Raw genomic sequence first — 8,420 nt, 5'->3', positions numbered from 1 at the left:
TATATATATATATATATATATATATATATAAATGTAAAGTTGGTTCGTTCTAAACAAATAAAACCATGTTTATACGTTACCAATTTATTTGAAATTTTCAGACAACCCATTTTTAGAGTCGAGGTATGTTTTTATGTTATTAAAATAAATTTATCTAATTAAAATTAAAATATTAAATAAAATAAATATATTTATTTAAGCGTTTCTGCGAATCTGTTCTGTTGATAAAACTGAACTTCCGGTTCGATTCATTTCACAGCTACGAATTGACGAAAGGTTTCATTTTCTGTTAACTCGATAAGTAAAAAAAAAACAAAAAAAAACATATTTCATTTGTTTATCTTCCAAATTTTTTAATTTACACATCTTTTCTTTATTATATAAGGCCCAAAAAAAAAAGTTTGTTGCTTGCTTTTGAGTTTTTTTTTTGTTTTTCTATATAAGATTACTCATGCAGAGAGTGATCCGTGCTGAAATAATGTTATTATTGAAAAAGTCATCCTTAACATGGGGAGGTAAGGATGTTTTGTACCTATTCTGTACTTTAACCTTACAATTGAATAAATAAAAAAAAACATATCGTAAAACGTTATTTAAACGTGGAAATATGATTTAAAAAATAGATCGCTCTCTGCATTAGCACCATTTTTATTTATTGCGGACTATTATTCTCATCTTTATTAGTTGTTGTTTCACGATTTTCGGCCAACTATTCCTCTGGCCTTCATGAAAAGAAGTCCTTTTATAAATGTTCAGTAACCTTTTCCTTTTATTATTCTTAAAGAGTAAAACTTTTCTCATTCATGAAAGGAGTTAAGCCTACGTAAATAAATAAATGTTTGTACACGTGACAAATTAGCAATAAATGGTTTAGTTACTTTTTTTAAAAAATGTTTGTAAAAGTGCGAAAGGCGACGTTGTTGTATACTCCCATGCTTAATTTCTATACTTATAGGTTTTTGGAATTTTTTTTCACTGGATTATTATTGATTGGACACTAATTAAACAGATTATTAAAAAAAAATGTAAAAAAGAAATCATTATTTCGACATTTGAAAGTGGTGCTCACTTTTTAGTTACAACGTTCTGATAAATCAGTCACCCATTTTGTAAGCAATAAAAACGCGGTATATCAAAACCATAGAAAGTAAAAATAATGAGTCTCTACCGCATTTGTAAGTCAGAAATATATTTGTTTCTCAAAGGAAAAAAAATAGAGAGACCAGGACTTTTTTTTATTGTTTTCATGAAAATAAAGTTTCGAGATTTTTAATTATTTTTTTTTTTTACTTATTTAGTCAGTTTGTGTTTTTTTTTTAAATTGTTTTTGTGAAAGGTGAGTTTTTTTTCAAAACTTTTGTTTTGTTTCTTTTTAATTTTTTTAAAGTATTATAAATTTCACTAACATGCTGGAGAAATGTTTAATAATTTGGTATTTTTTTAGATTAGGTCCACCTCCACAATTTTCCTTTCAATGACGACATTTATAGGTTTCCGAGTATGCTGAACACGCAAATTGCATTGAAATTTTGCGGAAATAAATAGTTGTATTATGCATTGTATTCTTCGGCGGCCATCTTTTTACGTGCACACGCGCCATAAACAAATACACACACGTAAAAAAGATGGCCACCAAAGATTACAATGCATAATACAACTTTTTATATCTTGATAACTACTTATTTCTGCAAAATTTCGATGCGATTTTCGTATTCAGCATAGTCGACAACCATTTCAAGTCGTCATTTAAAAGAAAATTGAGGAGGTGGACCTAATCTAAAAATTTACCAATAATTTTTAATCCCGTACGCCTCCCGATACATTGCTTCGCCAACATGCGACCATTTTATATCTCCCGAAGACACTTCCGTATTTAGAAAAAAAATAAATAAATAAATAAAAAGTGACCGATTTACCAGAACGTGATAACTAAAAAGTGAGTATCCCTTTCAAATGTTGAAATGATTTTTTTTTTCAATTTTTTTTCATAATCTGGTAAGTGTTCAATCAATAATAATCCAGTGAAAAAATTTCAAGAAACCTATCAGTATAGAAACTCCACCACGTAAGTAAATAAATAAAAAATGTTACGTGCGCATGCGTTAGCCTTGACTAGGGGGGTACTAAGGGAACGACCATTAAATAATTCTGCGGGTCGCCATGGAACTCAACGCCCAAGGAGTATCAAAATAGTTTTCATGATCTGAAGAAATTTTTTTTCCGAAAAGTGGGTGATCACTTTTCCATCTAAATTTAACTTAAAATGAGCACCCACTTTCTGGCCACCTGAGGAAGGGGCATTTATTTTCGTGTTTATTGGCTTAAAGGTTTTTTTGACAAGGCAGTTTGGTACGCGAATGCATATTTAACAGTTTTCGTTTATGCTCACGCATAGCATAAACAAAGGCTACGTCTGTGAAATGGAAAATAGTCCCAGAGTTCAGGGGTTAATACCATGCAAAAGAAATCAAACAAAAAGACTTTTTAGCCAAGAAACACACAGAAAGAAAAAAAAATAGCATCCATTTTTTTTCTATCGAATTCATTTGCTGTTTTTATTGAAAACTATTTTCCCCCGGATTTTTGATATAATTTTCCATTAAGGGCTGTACGTCTCACGTTCGTAAATAACAAAAAAATTTTTGTAGATTTTGGTGTGCTAAAAATGAATCTGCAAACCGTTTCCGTCGCAAAAAAAATAGTTTTTATGATATGAAGAAATTACTTTTTCGAAAAAGTGGCGATCACTTTTCCATGTAAATTTAACTTAAAATGAGCACCCACTTTCTAGCCACCTGAGAGAGGGGGGATTTTTTCCCATGTTTATTGGCTAAACAGCTTTCGTTTATGCTTACGCATAGCGTAAACGAAGGCTACGGCTGTTAAATGGAAAATAGTCCCAGAGTTCACGGGTTATTACCATGCAAAAGAAATCAAACAAAAAACTTTTTAGCCAAGAAACAGAAAAATGTCCCTCTCTCAGGTGGCCAGAAAGTGGGTGCTCATTCTAAGTTAAATTTACATTGAAAAGTGATCACCCACTTTTCGAAAAAGTGATTTCATAAATGTCATAAAAACTTTTTTTTTGCTACGTAAACGGTTTGCAGATTCGTTTTTAGCACACCGAAATCTACAATAAAATATTTCGTTATATATGAACGCGAAACGGGCCTTAAAGTAAAATAATACCGGATTTTTTGGAGCAGATTTGCCGTTTAGTTGTACAAATATCCTCAAACCAGGTAATCACTAAAAGGGATTTTTAAAAGTCGTCACCTGTATCGAGCAAAAGTTTAAAACCACCGATTATATGCCAGCCTACATCATGGTAACATATATTGAGTGAGTTCCTAACAGTATTTTTAGTTTAAACTCATTTTCCCAAAATTTCCCCAAACTTAACGTGTTCGATACAGTCTGCCGCCATTTGTATTTTTCAGATATACCGATAAACATTGAATGTTTTTGAACCGATTATACATTACATAAAAACACTAAAATCTTATCCAGTTAGGTAGAACACTTATTTTTCTTGCCTTTGATAACATTTATTTGTTATATATTTATTTTTTGACAACTTCTTTGTATCTGTGTTTAGTAATATAAACCCTTTTCATTTAATGTAACGTTTAGTCGGCTCGAAAAACAGTGTTTATTGGTGTATTTGAAAGCTACAAATGGTGGTGGACACTGTTGATTACTTTAAGTTAGAGAAAGTGAGTTAAAACTAAAAAAACTATACAAAATACTGTCAGAAACCTATCCATTATGCCAGCCTATGTCATGGTAACATATGTTCGGTGAGTTTCAGACACTGTTTTGTATAGTTTTTAGTTTTCAACTTACTTTCCCAAACTTAACGTATTCAACAGAATTCGCGACCATTTCTGTTTTTTGAGCCAATTAAACATTTTACATTACATAAAAACACTAAACAATTATCCAATTAGGTAGAAACGTAAATTACCTTACCTTTGCTTTCATTTATTTGTTTTTGGACGACTTTTTCGAATCTGTGTATAGTAACCCCCCTCCCCCCACCCTCAACCAAATATTAATTACTAAATCACATTTTTTAAAACAACAACAAAAAAAAGCATTTAGCGTTTCAACATTTTTGCTACGTTCGGCTTAATCCACTGATTGTTGGTCAAGTCCAAAACATGAATGATTGACAGAAACTCTCGAGGATCCAGATCAAATTCTGCAAGAGTACCATTTTTTTTCAGTTTCGCCTTCTTTTTCACTTTTTGCAGTGGATTGCTGTACTAATATAAGAAACATGCATTTTCTCTTTTATTAAATTTTTCCATTACACCAAATTGAGCCACTGCAACGCGTGGCAGGGTACAGCTAGTATATATATATATATATATATATATATATATATATATATATATATATATATATATATATATATAGGAACTCGAACTTTTATATCTGGTTGAGATTACTTTATAAATATTAACTCTTCAATATTTATAATATACTTTAGTTTCTTCATCTTGGATTATTTTGGTAAACTTAACTGTAATTCTTATATATATATTCATATATATATATATATATATATATATATATATATATATATATGAGTCATCCACATACAGTACTGTTTCGCTGTTTCACAGCTCATCAGTGCGGCTATACACGCCACTACCTCAAGCCAGGATCGAAACCCAACCGCCCAAACGGGAGTCGGAGCTTCTAAGAGGTTCACTATTCGACTGCTGCTATGCGGGCAGTGAATTAACAATGGTTTGACATTATCCAAAATGATTATTATTTTTAATATAAATTGTTATATAATAAATTGTCTTTTGGTCCAGGCTTTTGCATCACTGTATATATCTATATACAGACATAGCCTATTTCGTCACAACTACTACCATGTTTTATTCTTTGACTTGATTCGAAAATGCAATAAACTGTGATTTATAATTAAGGCATTTTTTCTTTCATGGTTAGAATAAGTCTGTTTACTTTTATATTACTATTGTATTCATAAGTTCTCACACAGACTCTTATCACTCATAAGAACCGGTGGTTTTCTCTGGAATTTGTTAGTCAACAAGTCTTTCCAGATTTCCAGTACTCTCCACCTCTTCTAATAAACATTTCAAAAAGCTTTGCATTATCGCAAATGCTGTTAATTATTGATTTCTTGTTGGCAACGATGATTAGTATTTCCTAAGATTTAAGTGACAATCAAATTCCTCAAGGTTTCGGTATTCTCTGCAATCTCCCGGTGAAGTTTTAAATAGTGCTTTTCCTCCTCCGTCTTTCCATCTTCCTTGGCCATTTATGACTACTTCGTGTGGTATCAGCCGAGGCTTATTTCAATTTGTTTCGGGAGTGGAGTATTATTATTATTATTATTATTATTATTATTATTATTATTATTATTATTATTAGTGTTCTCTGGAATCTGAGTGACAGCAAGTTCTCCCAGATTTCCAGTACTCTCCATCACTTTCGATAACCTTTGCAAATGAATTTGTGTTATCGAAACAGTAACATGCCATTGACTTCTCGCTGTCAATAGCCATTTGTTGTTGTTGTTGTTGTTGTTGTTGTAGTAGTAGTAGTAGTAGTAGTAGTAGTAGTATAGTAGTAGTAGTAACACCACACACAAACTGGACACCGAAACGGGCACAGATGCAAAACACAAAGGAACATTACATGGAATCATGAAAACTGAAACTGTACAAATGAAGAAACCGCGCCCACCTTTTTCTTGTGAGTGGCGCCATAAACAGGCACCACATCAAATAATGAAAGTCAAGGAGGAGGGGAAGGTCGAGGAGAGAAAGCACTAGCCAGACCTCCGCTGGAGATGTGCAAAGAAGACTGGGACCTTAGGGAGGCTTATTGCCACCCAAATTCCAGTGAAGAACAATGGCCGCCACCAACGAGAAATCAGTGGTAAGCGGCTGTTGCGATAACGCAATTTAATTTACAAATGTTGACGAAATAGTTCGAAAAGTACTGCAAATCTGGAGAGACTTGTTGTCACTCAGACTGCAGGGAATACCACAAGTTATTCTCAAAGAACAATCTTTGACGATGGTTTGTGTGAATACTTCTAGTGAGTAAATGATAATAATGTAGAAATATCATTAATATATATATATGATTAGGATAGCGTATGTCTTATTTATTTTGTGTGTCACGCTTACGTCCGAGTGACTGTCGTTTAATTGTTATGGACTTCCATTACTTGTAATAAATAATTTTACCAAGAATTCTTCATAAGTTTTGGTTTCGGTTTCGATTATAGCTGAAGGAACTCAACTTATATATATATATATATATATATATATATATACAATCTGTGTGTCTGTCTATATATATATATATATATATATATATATCTGTGTGTCTGTATGTATATATATATATATATATATATATATATATATATATATCATAAGTTTTTGTTTAGGTTTAAGCTGATGAACACAAGTCATACGGATGCATCTTTTTTATTTTTGAAATCACAACTTTATAATCTATAAAATTCGATAGAACATTAACTCTTTAATAATATATGCGAAATCTGCAAATTAAAATATCATATTTAAGCGTACTTTACGACCTAGCTTTGCCGGGCGTTCGTGCTAGCTTAGATAAATACTTTTGCAGTTTAAACAAAAGAGCTACAATAATATCAGAGCGTCTCCATTTTCGCTGAACATCTACAGAATGTCAACATCAATATATTACATATGAATGAGTCCCCTGTGGAATTTCCACAGGTCTCGCTAGATTTTATTATTTTTATATAGAAGGAGACTTATTTTTCCATCTAATTTACATACGCGTGTGTGGTGCATGCAATCAATAGGATGGTGCGTAATAATATTCAAACAATTCCATTGTCTAATAATATTCCTTGCTACAAAGATGCATAGTTATATTTTTTAATATAAAATCAAGGAATTTTCCCGGCCAACACGAGGGTATCACTAGACTTCGACACGTCATTATGCACAGGCTACGTATGTAAATTAACTGGCAACACTGAAAAAAAAAAAAAGAATCACTCTTTCTCGAAATGTTTATAGAACAGTAGTAAATATTAAAATGTGGTTAAATTGATAAAGAGTGAAAGAGGGACGAGAGCTCGGCATACATACTCCCGGCTAACCCGACAAACGGCAAAATCCCACCCCATTAATTGTTGAGATCCCTAGATGCCAGAAATAGTTTCCTCCTTCGGACAGCTGGACTTTGGAATTTTCTCCATGTTTCCTGCTTCACTGGCTATTCTGATCTGCAGGCGTTTAAATGCGATGTGAACAGATATCTTGTTGCTCAACTCCCCAGTCCCATGTTAGTTATGATCCCAGATAGTTGCCCGCACCTTTTTACAAAGGAGTCATCACTTATCAAGGCCCGGAGGCCACTCGAGGATAATGGGTAATGAATGTACAGTAGTTAATCGGAAAATATATAATCGTTAGCAGTGGAAATTTGGTAAACTGTATTATTTAAGGGGACAGTTCAACAAGAATTTGTTTACGTTGGACTTGACTACTAAATTGTAGTCCGCTGGAAAGCAGGCAAACAGAAAAGAACCCAACAAGCGTGCAGCTGTAAGAAATAAACTTTTGTTAATGGAATCTACGTTTAGGTTTAGGCACAGATAAAGATATGTTTCAAGTGACAATTTGCTTTGTTTGCGTTAAGAAAGAAGTTTAAAAAAAAAAAAAAAAAAAAAGACGAGAGGCGTGAGTAACGTATTCAGTTAATTATACCATCCGAATAATTAGGACAGTTATGACAGACTTATTTTCTCAAACGTAATTCCGTCCAAGAACTAAGGTATATTTTAGACTGTATTTAGTGCTATCAACGTATATAGGGAAATGGCCTTATGGAAACAAACGCTAACTCTATTTTAGCTGATAATATAAATTGATATTCATTGAACACTTACCTTCATATTGAATAAGTCCCAAACGTGCACCTTTATTAAGCAAATCCAATAACTAGCGAAAAGGACAAGAACTGACCTCTCTCTCTCTCTCTCTCTCTCTCTCTCTATCTATCTATCTATCTATCTCTTCATCCCCACCCACCCGACTCTTGTGAAGAGGCACCATGGTTGGTTGACCTATATCGCGACAATCATTTCACTCGTAGTACCGCTAAATCGTCATTCCAGACGCTGTTGAATAAGTTCACGAGAAACGATAGTAAACGAATGTCACTTCGTTTTTTTTTTTTGTTTTTTTTTTCTTTTGGCATTGTTGTTTTGTCTTCTTTTGTACTTTATGGCCGTTAGATAATGTACAAACTAAGCGTTTTTCCTGTAACCGATTGCCTAATGTATTCTTTCCTTTACATCCCCCCCTCTCTCTCTCTCTCTCTCTCTCTCTATATATATATATATATATATATATATATATATATAT

At 32.6% G+C, this 8,420-nt stretch overlaps 1 protein-coding gene across 1 annotated transcript in view; it reads right to left on the bottom strand.

Moving 5' to 3' along the window:
* Nucleotides 1–8,059, bottom strand: part of LOC145259217 (uncharacterized) — a 304,488-nt gene extending 296,429 nt beyond the window's left edge. The window contains exon 1 of the mRNA XM_080117055.1: nucleotides 7,943–8,059. The gene's annotated coding sequence lies outside the window, so the exon portion shown is untranslated. The remainder of the gene's footprint in view (nucleotides 1–7,942) is intronic.
* Nucleotides 8,060–8,420: the final 361 nt, after the last annotated feature.

The sequence above is a fragment of the Euprymna scolopes genome, chromosome 34, assembly GCF_053919585.1.
Source record: "Euprymna scolopes isolate OS-2025 chromosome 34, ASM5391958v1, whole genome shotgun sequence".
Taxonomy (NCBI): Eukaryota; Metazoa; Mollusca; class Cephalopoda; order Sepiida; family Sepiolidae; genus Euprymna; species Euprymna scolopes.
This window is presented reverse-complemented; position numbering and strand designations above follow the sequence as displayed.